Source organism: Malaclemys terrapin, chromosome 10, assembly GCF_027887155.1.
Source record: "Malaclemys terrapin pileata isolate rMalTer1 chromosome 10, rMalTer1.hap1, whole genome shotgun sequence".
Lineage (NCBI taxonomy): Eukaryota > Metazoa > Chordata > Testudines > Emydidae > Malaclemys > Malaclemys terrapin.
In genome coordinates this window covers 52,320,832-52,335,138 of record NC_071514.1, presented here as the reverse complement: position 1 = coordinate 52,335,138, position 14,307 = coordinate 52,320,832, and the positions used below count along the sequence as shown (strand labels likewise).

The window sequence follows — 14,307 nt, the reverse complement described above, 5'->3', positions numbered from 1 at the left end:
TGCCACCTCCTACACAGGCCACTCTCTGCCTTGTCTTGCCCTGTTGTGCTCATCTGTGCCTTGAGACTTGATACCTGTCTGGGGCTGACCATTTCTGACCAGCACCAGGTGCACCTGTCACCTGTTGCATTATCATCACTGCACTGTATTCATCTCACCCCCACCCTGATGCCCTGGGAAAGAAGGCTGTGAGGAAGGCTGTTGGGATAGTTAACAGGATTTAGGAGCCTGCTCCTGGGCAGCAAGGCCACCTACCCCACACAGGTTCAGATCCCCAAGAGCTCAGAGGCACAGGCCGAGAGTTATCCCTTCCACAGAGATGGCCTGGACTCCCTAATAGGCTTTTCCATTTCAGGGGACAGCAGCTTGGTTCCCACAGAAGGTGCTGGTGTGAAGGATGAGGCAGTGGGTTAGAGACAGACATTAAGCCCCAAGGATCAATTCCCCAGCATTCAGAGGTGACAGGTTTTTACCTCTAGGTGCAACAGTATTTCAGCTCTGCCAATAAGTAATTGGCAACTCGTTAACAGCTCGTTGAGAGCCCTGGAGACCCTGTGACAAAAGCTCCCCCCAGGACACCAGCAGGGAGGGGCGGAGCGTCTGCTTGTCAATTACAGGGGGGAACCTCAGTACCAATCAAAAAATTACAGGCCAGGAAACAACCTGATTGTTAAATGGAGTCAAAGTCAATGGGTTCAAAACTGGATCGAACATGAGCAGAGCAGGCAGATGCTAATGGAAACATCTCAGTGAGGCTTCGCTGTATGAGGGTGGCACTGCCCAGACCCTCGCCAGGTGACCTTGGGCAAGGGGAAATAAATCAACCACCACATTGCCTGAGCTCTTCGGCCCTCAATCAATCCAGTCAAAAAATTGGGTTAAAGGCAACAACCTGGCTGCTTAAATCAGACGTTGCATCTGGGGTGAGAGCTCCCTGGGGAAGGGAATGAAAGGAAAAAACACTTGCCTTGGAAACCTGCTACAGACGGTGTGAATTATAGCTTGTGCCGTGGGAGGGGGCAGAAACTGGGCCAGAGCCCTAGCTGGTGTGAACTGCTGCAGCTCCATTGGGTCAACAGAGGATGGGTTACACTAGGATCGGGCCCGTTCTGTTTAACATCTGTGGGGTTTTGGTTTCATCTCTGAACTCACCTCATGGTCGGTCTCTGTTACACCCACTTATTAGGTGCCCATCCCCAAAGCAATAACAATAATGAAATACTCTGTGATTCTCACGCACCTTCCGTCTGAGGATCTCAAAGCACTTTAGCAAAGCACACAGTGAGGCAGTGAATAGAACCGTGAGCCAGGAATAGAACCCAGAGGTCTCAGTTCCTTGTCCCATGCTTTGGCCTCCTGCTAATCTATCTCTCTGGTGAAATTATTTTATAGGTAGGCTATTGCTCCCCACTGATCACACGATGAAGAAATCTAGCATGTCCACTGTCTATCTAGGGTAGGCCATGCAGCACAATCCCTTGTCACCCCACCCAAAGCCAGGGAAACATCAGAGACCATTGGCCCAAGGGATAGCAGCAGCTGTATCAGGGGCCAGCCTGACCAAAGATGGACTCTCTTGTGCCTCACCCTTGTGCCAGCTCCAGGGGGCCCGCAGCCCCAGGCAAAACTCTGCTCCTACAGCCTCCCACCAGCATCTTCTGAGCCTTCTGCTATCAGCAGCCCCTGCCTCCATGCTAAAGCTACTGTTGAAGACTTGGGCTCTGATGGCCCATCAGCAGGTGCAAGTTCTAGAGCGCCGCACGTGTCCACCAGGGAAGCTGATGGCAGAAGTGCCATTGCTAACTGCAGTGGCTGGGGGGAGGGGAGGAGAATGAGGCTCCATCTGCACCAGCACCCCTTTGCTCCCACCTCCCTCTGTTGCCATCACTGGTGGAGCTGCAGTGGTGGAAGTCCTACTGGACAGAGCTCTGGACAGCGGCTGGTGTTTAGGCACTGTGTTGTGTAGCCTTGCCTTGAGCAGGGCTGCTGCCTTAGAGCCCTGTTAAGACAACGCTCCCGCCCCTGGAGCTGAATGGCAAACGGACCCTAGTTCGGACACAGCCATGGGAGAGTGAGGGGTCCCTGAGATCAATGGACCCTGGAACACATACTGCTCTATGAAGAACCACGAGCATCTCTGGCTAGTCCATAGTCCTGGATGCTGGTGTAATGAGCTGTGTCCCTGGTTACATTGCCTGTAGGTGGTGCCTTATCGACCAGACCCCACAGCAGAACCCCAGAGTTCCTCAGCATCATTAAACTGGTTTGCTGGCTCTTGTGATGTTTGCAGATGACCCTGTGGGCTAGGGTCACTAACCCCTTGTAAAAGGCAGCAGGGACCAGTGCACCTGTGATTCATCATCTGCCCCCTAATTGGGCTTAAGAGATCTCATCTGGGCATCCAGAAGTGAGACAGACCGGCAGAGAGAGCATCAGGAGAGCTGCCTGAGAACAGAGGAGGGAGTACAGAAAGTTGCCTGCAGGAAAGCTCTGAAGGTGAGCAGTAAGTGACACCTCTTGGGGATGAGTTCTGTGGAAAACTAGAGCCAGGTGCCTAACTCCCCTTGGCTTTCAATGGGTCAGTGCCCCACCTCTCCAGGGCACTTTTGAAATTGTCCCCCATAGGTTTGTATTTAAATGCAAGTGGAGATGATGACACTGTTCTGGGGCCTGGGCAGTGGAATAGTGGCAGAGGTGGGCAGCTCCATTCTGTACTCACTGAAGTGTCTGGGTAGCTTCCAAGTGGCCAGGCCTCGTGCTAGCCTTCTGCACAGGATGAATTTCACTCCCTGCGGGGGATCTAAACAAAGCACCTGCCTGTTGTATAAGACCAGCTGTGCATCAGGCTGCTCCATGACCATGGCTTGGATAGCAGCTTTCCTCCATCAGCCTGACCCCCAGAGGTGCCGGTTTGCAGCCCCACCTGGTGGATCTGAAAGGCAGGGGATTATGTAAAGCGATCCACTCCCCTTAGCAAACCTGAGATAGGAGCATACAAGCCTCACGCACCCTCCTAGAGCTGCCCCACCTCTGAGGTGCTAATTACTCACGGGCAGGGCATCTGCTTGTACTGACTGACCTGAACCCAGTCCAGCAAAAGCTGGGAACCTACAAGGTATTTACTGCACAACTTCAGACCCCACTGGGACAGGGAAGGGAGTGCATAGCCTAGCTTAGGGGGTTGGACACTAGATTAGGACTCTGCAGATGTGAGTTCTAGTTCCAGTTTGATCCCTGACCCACTGCGTGATCTGAAGCAAGTTGCTTTGCTCCTCTGTTTTGTCTATTTAGGGCTGTCTCTTATGCTGGGTTTGGACAGCTCCTAGTGCTCAGAGCCCAGCAGTAACAGAAATAACAGGCAAAGCAGGCAGCCCTTCCAGCTTCCCAGCTGTGCTCCCCCACCCGGAGCTGTCTGCACATTTCCCTTCGCTTCCTGCTGAAACGAGAAAGACCGAGGACAGTTTATCACACAGCTCATCTCCTGGAGCACGAGTCCTTGTTCTGTAGGGTAGCAGGGCTGTGTAAATCAGTATTTAATTTGGGTGTCTGTGTGAACTGAGTGTTCAGGAAAGCTGCCAGAGCAACACCCTGGAGTGTCTGGAGGAGTCTCTCTCAACACGTGCAGGGAACACTTCACACAACACCAGCCTCTGCCAGTGCCTCAGTCCTGACCTAGAGGGACCAGCCATTGGGATGAGAAGGGGTCGGTCATTCTCCATTAGCCACAGCATTCTTGGGCTCCTTTAAAGCTGCTCAACAGTACCAATGCCTGCATGTTGGTTTTAGTTATGGGGCTGCTTGTCTATATGGAACAGGACTGGAACCAGTGAAGTCAGACCACAGAGTGATTAGACAAAGGGACCAGATTAGATTAGATTTCAAATTTTGGTCTTGGCTGGAACCAAGAACTGCACAAATGAAACAAGGAAAAAATATAACCCATGTCAAACCTCCAAACAGATTCCGTTATCTAGGCAGGGACTGTCTGTCTGTTCTGTGTTTGTACAGCACCTAGCACAATGGGCGTCGCAGGCCATGCCTAGAACTCCTGGGTGCCATCACAACACACATAATCAATATATGTTTGTATTACAGAAACTCCTAGAGGTCTGAGATGAGATCAGGGCTCCACGGCACTAGACACCAGACAAACAAACAACAAGGGATGGTTCCTGAGCCAAAGATCTTTCAGTTTAAACCGACAAGAGAAACAAATGATGGAAGTAGGACCAGGCAAAGTGACCTACCCAAAGTTACACTGTAGATCTGAGGCACAAATGGGATTAGAACTCAGGTCTCCTGAATCCAATTACAATCCTCCTGCCTCAGTTTAGCTTTGTTTGATCCAAATCAGTCGATCCAGCATTAGTTTTTAAAACTGTGTGAAAACTGGATATTCCACTTTATGGGAAATACCATTACAGTTGACGCTTGTTTGCAGCAACACTTTGTAAGTGCAACCAACACTTACAAGTAACATTTCCCCCAGGAACAGTTTCCCCTAGATGAATTGTCGACACTCCCCATAACAGCAACAGTCGCATATGGGAAATATAAAAAGAACAGGGAGTACTTGTTGCACCTTAGAGACTAACAAATTTATTTGGGCATAAGCTTTCGTGGGCTAAAGCCCACTTCATCAGATGCATGCAGTGGAAAATACAGTAGGAAGATATTATATATACACACACATACAGAATTAGAATTAGGGAAATTAGCATGGGGAAATATATATATAAAATACAGTGGAAAATACAGTAGGAAATGGGCTTTCGCCCACAAAAGCTTATGCCCAAATAAATGTTAGTTTCTAAGGTGCCACAAGTACTCCTCGTTCTTTTTGCTGATACAGACTAACATGGCTACCACTCTGAAATATGGGAAATACAGTAGATGCTCATTAGTAGAAACATATCTGTGCCCTTTTGCTATGTTGCTCCTAAGCGACTGTTGCTATTATGGGGAATGTCGACAATTCATTTAGGGAAAGTGTTCCTGGGGGAAATGTTGCTTGTATGTATGTGTGTGTGTGTGGATCAAACTGAAATATATTTTTTTCCCCAGAATTTTGTTTTGCAGGAAATTTTGAAGTTTTTGGGGAAAAAAATTTATTTCAGGTTGATCAACACATTTCAACTTTTTAAAATCTTTTTATATATATATATAAAAAAAAACACCCTGATTTTGTTTTGTAACCAAAAAAAAAATATCAAAATGTCATGTTCCAAAAAAGGATGGAACAGGAGTTTTGCTATTATCAAAATGTTTTGTTTTGTTTTCTAAACAATATTTCACTGAAATGAATACAGTTTTCTAAATGCTTTGATTTCAAACCAAAAAACCCATTTTTTGGTCAAAAAACTATTTTGATGAAAAATTTCCCAACCAGCTCTATTAATTTTTCCATGTAAATACTAGTTATATTCATATTCTTACTGATGGATATTCTTGGGCTCTTTTCTGTCTTAAGGGGCAGTCAGTAGCTAGGTAGGTTTGTACATGGATAATTGACTTAGCCCTCCACAAATATGGGTTTCCCTTCCCGCCCCCCACAAATAAATAATTATACTTTTCACTTCCTTAGCAACTTCCATCTGACAGCTCATTACACACATTAATTAACTCAATCTCACAATAGCTAGGTTAAATTTTCAGATGGGGAAACTGAGGCCCAGAGTGGCAAAGTCATTCATAAAAGTCACAAGCTGAAACAGAAGCAGAGCCCAGGAGTCCTGCTGGGCCACTCCATTTGTTAAACCACATCCCCATCTTCCTTTTCAGCAGCAACCTTCACTCTAGTTCACCTCAGCATATCTGTTCTTTGTATAATGCTTTGTGTTTTTCTTTCATCCTCTTTTTTCCACGGCTGCAGCTATAACCTTTAGTGTTGATTGCTTTGTTGAAAAAAACAACACAAATTACAATGTGGGGAAGAAAGGGACTATATGCATCTATCAGGGAAGCAGTGTGGTCTGTGATTAGAGTACTGGGATTGCTGACCTGCTGCCTGACCTTGGGCAAGTCACATCACTTCTCTGCCTCTATATCCCCCTCCTATCCTTTGTCTTGTCTATTTAGATTGCAAGCTCATTGGGGCAAGAACCATCCCTCCATAAGGCCTTGCCTACACATGGTGACAGGTAGCTATGCTCTGCAGTGAAAGGCAGGCTGAGTCCACACGGCAGTGAAAGGCTCCAGCAGCAGGGACCTGCCGGAGCCTTTCCCCACTGCTGGAGTCTTTCACTATGGCAGGGAGAGGCTGAGACAGTGGGGCACTACGTAGCTAAAAATAGAAGTGTAGACATGGGAAGCATTGCTTGGGCATGCAGAGAGCCATGTGGGGTATATATCCTTGGCTTCGGGCAAGCAGGGCCTCTGCTTAACTGGCCTAAGCCATGCCTCACCCTCCACTCTGCTCTTTACACCTGTGCTAGCTGAGTTTGCAGAGTATGTACTCTACATGCCACTGAAAGCATAGCCGTAGCCTAAATGTTTGTACATTAGTTGACATGACAGGGCCCCGATCTCAATGCAGACCTCGAGGCAATATTGTAATACAGACAATAATAATCTAGTAATCTGCAAAAATTACATGAGAGCAATTCCTGGAGGGAATTAAGACAGATTCAGCACACTATGTCCTGCCACCAAACCCCCGAGACTGTCCCTCTCTGTCCCTAAATCCTTATCCAACAGGCACGTTGATTTCAATCTTCCAGCCCCATCTCCATGCTGACAGATTCCTGGGGACAAAAGTCTCAGCTGCTGTAATCTGTCACAATTTGATGGGAGTTAATGGAGCTCCACCAATTTAAACCAGCAGGATATTTGGCCCTTGGTTTCTCACTGACTCCCTACCATATGGTCTCTCTGAGGCCACCACAAGCCTGATTTCAAAGATCCTGCTCTAACCCACCCCTGGGTAGGCCATGCCAGCTGTCTCTTGTACAGATCTGGCCCCTTACCATAGTACCTGAGCACCTCACGATTTTTAAATGTATTTATGCTCACAGCACCCTTGTGAGGAGGGAAGTGCCATCATTTTATAGATAGCAGATGAGTCACAGAGAGATTAAGTGTCCTCCCCAAGGTCACACAGGAAGTCTGTGGCAGAGCAGGGTATTTAACCCACATACCTTGAGTTCTAGGCTAGCTCCCTGGCCACTGTATCTGGGTTCAATTCCTGCTCATGGATTATAGGATCTCTACCTGTCATTTGCCAATACCATTTTCTACACTGCTTCCTCTGGTAACTCAGAATCAGCATAAGCAATTTCCAATAAGGCTTTTGTACCATAGGATTTATCCCAAAAGCAAAAATTAACAGCTACATAATAGACCCTCAAAGATCAGAATGTGTGTAGTGTAAACAGCCATAAGCATAAATATTGCAGGATAGCCCCTGAAAAACATAGGCATTCAATGGATATTGTACTTAATTAACTGATTAGGAGCATAGGAGAAAAAACCTCTTCAGTTCATAATTATGGTGTCATGAAAGCCCGGTCAGTAAGATGTCATGGATACTAATTGCCAGCTTGGCTGGTCATGAGCAGTACTGTGGGCAGCAAAGTAACTCACCAGGGCAGGTCATGTTATATAGATAACATGACTAGACTGCATCTCAGCAGAGATTCAATATTTGTACAGGGGCCGATTCATAGGAATTGCCACACTGGGGCAGCCAAATGGTCCATATCACTAATATCAGGTAACTCAGAGGAAGGTATAACCATCACTACCCAAAGAGAGCATCTACAGACGCAATATCCCATAGGGCAATATTTCTTCCTAACCCAAGCTGATGTCATGAGGCATTTGGATTGAGAGTCCTCATAACCACTGTCACAACCTTTGCTATTCTTCTTCTTCTATCTGCTTTGGTGCATATATGGCTCCTGTCACTCATATCTGAGCAGCTCAAAAGATTTATCCTCAAAAAACCCCTGGGAGGTAGGGAAATATTATGCCCATTTTACAAATGGGAAATTGAGCCACCAAAATATTAAGTGATTGACTAAGGTCACATAGGAAGCATGTGGCAGAGCCATAAACGGAAATCAGATTGCTATCCAGTGACTGAGTCTCATTCCAAGACCATCTTTCTCACCCTGTATAAAGGTCTAATCATTCCTTAATCTTGTTAGCCTGTTTACCTCCGTGATATCCTGCAGCAGGGAGTTCCACAACTTCCCCTCAAAAAGCAGCTCTCTTCATCCATTTTAAGTACGCTGCCTTTTAATTTCCAGTGGCCTTTTGTTCTCATGTGATGAAGAACTAGGAGCATGCACGTGGCTCACTAGACAAAACTAAATCTGAATGTGATGCTGTTCAAGGTAATGATGTTATAACATTTTCTGCATCATTCTCCATCCTCTTCCTATGTCATGTTAACACCTAATCCACTCCATTTTCATGGCTGCTGCACATTGAGCAGGCAGCTTCATTGTGTTATCCACAATGATGCCTAAATAATTCTCTGTAGAAGTTACAACCAATTCAGATCCTCAAGGAGTGGACGAGTAGTTTCAACGATCCCTTGACAGGAATCACAGGTTGCCTGTGATAGCAGGGCACTTTCCTATGTTCCTTCCAATGGGCACAACTTTGGCATTTTTCTACGCTGAATTTCATGTCACCTGATTTTTCCAGATTCTTCTGGAGCGCCTGCCTCGTAATGCTGCTGAACTAAGTTAAACCATATAGGGCCTGATTCAGTTCATACATCGCTGTAAATCTGGTGTGACTTCTTTGTAGTTAATGCAATTACACAGGTGTATGTGAGCTCTCAGTCGTGCTCTGTGTTGGGTGCAAATTTTTCCACTTCGGTACCCAGCCCCCCTTTCTAGGTTAATAAATATATCGAACACGGGTCCTGGTACAGACCCTTAGGGCAGTCATATGTAATGTTCCCCCCCCAATGAGATCCCGTCATGTCTCATGTCAGCTATTAATCAGCGACAGGGCTTCACCATTCTCTGTATGGTTATCAGGTACCTTGAATAGCATCTTATGAGGCTCTTCCCCAGAAGCTTTTGGAAAGAGCAAATAACTGATCTCCACCATTTCTGCTCTACCCACTAGTTTGATCATTCAGTACTAACAGGTGAGACAAACAGCTTTCTTCTTATGGAAGCCATCCCTAAACTATTACACTCGTTTCAATGCTTTGCAATTCTCTCTTCCATAGTTTTTCTCTACTGTTTTCCCTGGCCTATTATTTCCAAGCACACCCTTAGCATGGCACCTTTTTACAAAGATGACACAGCACTGGCTGCCTTCCAGTCCTCCGGCTTCTCAGCACTTTTTAATGATAAATTATGAATCTTTGTTACTAGCTCATTTCTCCATTCTTTAGCACGCTCTGAAGAGTGACTTCCAGTGCTGGTGATTTATGGGAACTTAATTATTTGAGTTGTTCCATCTTTTAGTCTCCTTTCAACCCCACCGCCCTCAATTCTTCCATCTTCTCTGGCAATGTCTCACTTTCACCACCTGTAAAGAGTATCCCCATGATAGGTATTCGCCTTGCTCCCCCCATGTATAGTTCGTCAGAGCATCTCGCTAATTGTTCCCTTCCCACCACGGAAATGCCAGTGGTGTCAAGATCTTCCCCAAATCCCAGCCTTTCCAGCTCACCCAGGTATGTCTCAAACATCCCACGCTGATCTGCAGCTGTGATTTGTAACAGGACAGCCCATTTTACCTGAAACTCTTGTTATACCTTATTGGATTATTCCTCCTTGTCCTCACCCTACCCTTCCGCAGGGCAATCCTAGCCCATTCTACTGGATACATACTGCAGTGGAACTTGTACCTCTGATGTCCCCAGCAGATGATGTCCATTGTCTGACTAGAGAGCGTCTCTATACCTGCCAGCTTTCCCCCTCCCCTCCACCCTCTTAAACAGCCTCCAAACTCTTCTTTGCTGTCATTGCCAGCAGTGATTAAGAGCCCTCCTTTCCCCACAGCCTAATAAACTCGGTCCCTCATCCACAAACTTCAGCTCTTCTATCCCCCTGCATGTGGAACTAGAAGAATCTCAGAGCCCAAAGTCCCTAACCTCAGCCTTGTTTCTAAGCATCTACAGGCAGATCCCAGGTGCCATCTCCTGCTAGTGCCTATCACTAGTGCTGCCATTTACTGTGCCCACCAATGTCTCAAGTCTCTGTAAGAGACTCTACACAGCTCATGAGATCCAACATCCCCCCTCTGATCACCCCACACCCAGCTCTCTCTACGCCTGGTAAAAACAACATGCATCCAATGCACAAACTGTTTCTCTTCCCCCCAGAGGGATTTGCTCAGTCTAGGAGGAATTATTATCCTCCTCAGCCTATGCCAGATGGTGGCTCCCTGGACCCATCTCTTCATGTTTCTTTGATCTCCTTCCATCCCAACACTGGCTTCAACTAAAGGTAATTGGCAGGCCCATTCCAGCAGGTCTCTAGATGCCATGAACCAGATTCTCAGCTAGTATAGCAATCAGAACAAAAGCCTTATGCCAACTTATAGCAGCTGAGGAGCCAGCCCCATATAGGCACATCATGCACCCTGCTGTCCATCTGGTAGGTCAGCAGCCCTGGCCTCAGGGCACCTTGAGTTGCTTCTACCATCTGCAGACACAATTTGGCCACATGGTAAGTAGGTGGTCAATGGGTATTTAACTGGGTCACGCTCACCCTTCCTAAAGCATAGCTGATTCTTGAGCTAGGCTGTGGCTACACTCGACACTCCAAAGCGCTGCCGCAGGAGCGCTCCCACAGCAGCGCTTTGAAGTGCGAGTGTGGTCGCATGCCAGTGTTCGGAGATCGCTCTCCCAGTGCTGCAGGTACTCCACCTCCACGAGGGAATTAGCTTACAGCACTGGGAGCCATGCTCCCCGCGCTGGGGCACTGTTTACACTGGCGCTTTACAGCGCTGTCACTTGCTGCACTCAGGGGGGTGTTTTTTCCACACCTGAGCGAGAAAGTTGCAGCGCTATAAAGCGCCAGTGTAGCCATAGCCCTAGACTCTAGCTCAATGACAGGTTCTTTCCACTGCATCCCACTAAGAATGAAGATTAAAAACAAAACCCAATCAGCTCTCACCTTTCCTGCCACTCCCCTCTATTTGTCCAGTTCAGGTGGGCAGCTCACCCCTCCACTGCCTGCCACTTGGCCCACCACTACCTAGCTTCCGATCTCACTGCTGGAGATGGCCTCTTGCTTCCTCTATTTTTCCTGCCTTTTCTAGCCCAATCCATCAGCTCTATCCCAGCAATCAATTTCGTCAAGTCAACAGAGTCACCTCTACTCACAGCCCTCAATCAATCACTCCAGAGCAAAATCACTCTCCTGTCCTCAGGAGCCATTACAGCCACGCTCTCCCTCGCGGCTCTGCTGCACAGTGACTATTCAAAAGGCACATTTGGAAAACTAAAGCCCACTAAACTCTTCACCAGTCCTTACCCCTGGATTTCCATTGCCACTCAGGCTCCAACTCCTTTCAAGCATGACTCACTCTGTTTCCATCTCTGGTTCAGAGTTTCTATAAGCTACCAGCAGGAACTGATCCCTGCTGAGATCATTTGGTTCCTTGACAATACAGCACAATCAAGCAACTGGGCTCTAGTCCCCTCCCAACCTGGGATGCCATCCCTAGGGTACAGGCAAAGCTGAATGACAAGCAGCACACCCAGGCCAGAAGAGAAGACTCCAGCAACAGCAGGCCCATCAGGCAGAAATGAAAATAAATGGCCATGCACGTCACAGCCACACCAGCTGCGCACCCTGTCTAACCAGCTACCCCAAGCAACAGAATAGCTGGGCCACCTGGAAAGGCTGAGCCTAAGAACCAAGTTAGAGGAGACCAAGAACTGTCTAGCTCTACGACACATGTCCCAGGAGGTGATCATCCTGCCATGCTTATAGAAGGTGCTGGGAGGCCCAAAGGACAGGTGAATCGCCCCCCCCCCCCCCCGCCCTTAAGGCCAATGACATCAGGAGATGTCAGCAGGACAAGATATTATCTCCTCAGCTCACAAGGACCGCCACCGTTAAATGGCTCCATTAACTAGTATTTACAGCATGTTGTTTGCCAGGAGAAAATAGCCCTGGCCAGTTCTCAAGATGTGTAATGATGGAGATATTGCTCTGTGCCTATGGAGGGAGGGGATACACCACCTTCTGAAAATCGGCACTCCTCCCCCAAGAGAGATTGCTACCTCGGCACTTATCTACCTGGGGGTAGAGGACAGGCCATCTTTGGGACAGTGTTTCCAGCAGGGTTGCCTATAGCAAAGGATTCTTCCAGGAGGGTTTCACAGCACAAACACCATGACATTGGAGCACTTCTGAAAGCATTAGAAAGCCTCAGGGGAGGCAGTGCATGATATATGGGACTTCAAAATATAATCCCTCCTCCTGCTCTTCACATTCTCCCGCCCCCATACTGCCTAAAGCCAAGCCCTGAAATCCATGCAGCAATCTGTCAGAAAGTTTCAGCGATTCACAGAAGGGAGGTAAACAAGGGATCAAATAAGTAGCCCTAGGCTTCCCTCCTAGAACAGGAGTGAGGATTTAAGGCAACAAGGGGGGAGGGAGGGGAGGAAAGAGTACCTAAGAACTGGCTAGAAGGACCCTAAACTGATAGGGGAAGTACAGGTGGCAAAGAAGAAGGCTGCTGTGAGAGACAGATGTGCAGAATATGTAGGATCTTGACACTGCTGGGAAATTGTCACCTCAAGCACTGGCCCCTGGATACAGGTACTATGGAATGAGATCAATTCAATCGCTGAGGTTGTGCCAACTCTGGGAGAGCTCTGGGGTGGAGGGACAATAGAATTTGCTCCTGGTGCTGCTACCAGCTCACTTACATCCCTCTGTGTTCACAGAGAAAGGGCCTGACAGAACCACAGCCAGAACCAAGCCATATCCGATACTGCTGTGTATTTACTCTAGTACCCATTACAGGGCAGGGGGAGGGACACCTGGGGTGAAGGGGGGAATCAGGATTAGACGAGATTGACATCCATTGATAAAAAAAAAAGAGGTTGGATCCCTGTTTCACCGCCACTCCCCACCATGTCAATTTCCATGCCAGTAGCAAAGGGGGCGGGGGGGGGTCCAGAGCAGGACAATCAGGGGGAGGCTTCGCCCCCCATACAAAGCCCCGATCTAGCGCATTTAGGGCGTGTATGCAGACCCTTGTGGATGGCTGTGTTGGGGCTGGTACCGCCGAGCGCATGCAGCCCCCCCGGGAGCGATTGAGGGGGGGAGGGGGGACTAGGCTTTGCACACAGGAGAGACACAAAGGAAAGGGCCTTCAGACGAACAACAGGGGAGTGGAGCGAGCTGCGGAAGGAGAGCCCAGCCCTCCCTGCACCTGCCTCCGCCCGGAGCATCCGTCTGTAGCTGCACAATGGGGGACAGACAGATCGGCCGGGGGAGGGGTGTCTCCAGACTCACAGCGACCTCCTTATCCTAGCAAGGCCCTGCCCGGGCTGGGGGCTCCCGGCGGCCCTGAGGGAGGGGCTGCCGCTGCATTGTCCGGCTGTGCTGGGCTCCACCTGGACCCGCACCCACGCCGCGAAGGGGAGATCTGCGGGGCCCCAGGGCGGCTCGGAGCCCGGCCTTACCTGGGTGGGGGCTGGGGCGAGCCCCCGGCTCCCTCACACACGTTCACCTTCCCTTCTTCTCGCCCGCCGACGATCGCCCCTGCGTGCCCGGGCGAGGCTCGCTCCCTGTGCCCCTGGGGGGCCCCCGGACGGGGCTCGGTCTCCGCCTCGCCTGACTTCGCGGGAGGACTGGGGCTGGGACATCCCCCCTCCGCCGCTCGCCTGGCTTCCGCTAGGGGGGTCTGGTCCTCATGGCCCCGGGCAGGGGCTACCGCCGGGTCGGGTCCGCAGCGCGGGGCGGGCCAGGGATGGAGGGGGCGGCTCAGGCGCGGCGAGCGCCCCGGGCTGCTACAGCTGCCGGCGCCGGGCGGGGTCCTCGCTTGTCCCCGGACAGCAGCCGCCGCGCAGCCCGGCCGCCGCCGCCACCTCTCCGCTCCATCGCGGCGCCCCCCGGCCCCTGGAGGGACGGTCCCCGAGCAGCCAGAGCCGCCTCGCCTCTGGGCCAGCAGCCCCGCGGGGATCCGTGCGCCCCAGCCGCACAGCCAGCTCCCCGCTTTGTCCTGGCTCGGTGCGTGTGTATGTCTGGGTACGTCCCCCCCGTCTCTGCCTGGAGAGCTCAGCCACTGGCCTCCTTCCTCGCCGCGCCCCGGCTCCTCCTCCGGCGGGCCGAGCCAGCCGGGTCCTAGCGCTCCTGCGCCGCCGCCTTCGTC

General features: G+C 49.8%; 1 protein-coding gene across 2 annotated transcripts in view; it reads right to left on the bottom strand.

Annotated features, from left to right (window-relative positions):
* Positions 1–14,307, bottom strand: part of SBK1 (SH3 domain binding kinase 1) — an 84,349-nt gene that overhangs the window by 32,591 nt on the left and 37,451 nt on the right. The window contains exon 1 of one of the 2 annotated variants that reach the window (XM_054042466.1): positions 13,619–14,178. The exons of the other annotated variant lie outside the window; for it this stretch is intronic. The gene's annotated coding sequence lies outside the window, so the exon portion shown is untranslated. Of the gene's footprint in view, positions 1–13,618; positions 14,179–14,307 lie in introns of those variants that run through there. 2 annotated transcript variants of the gene reach the window in all.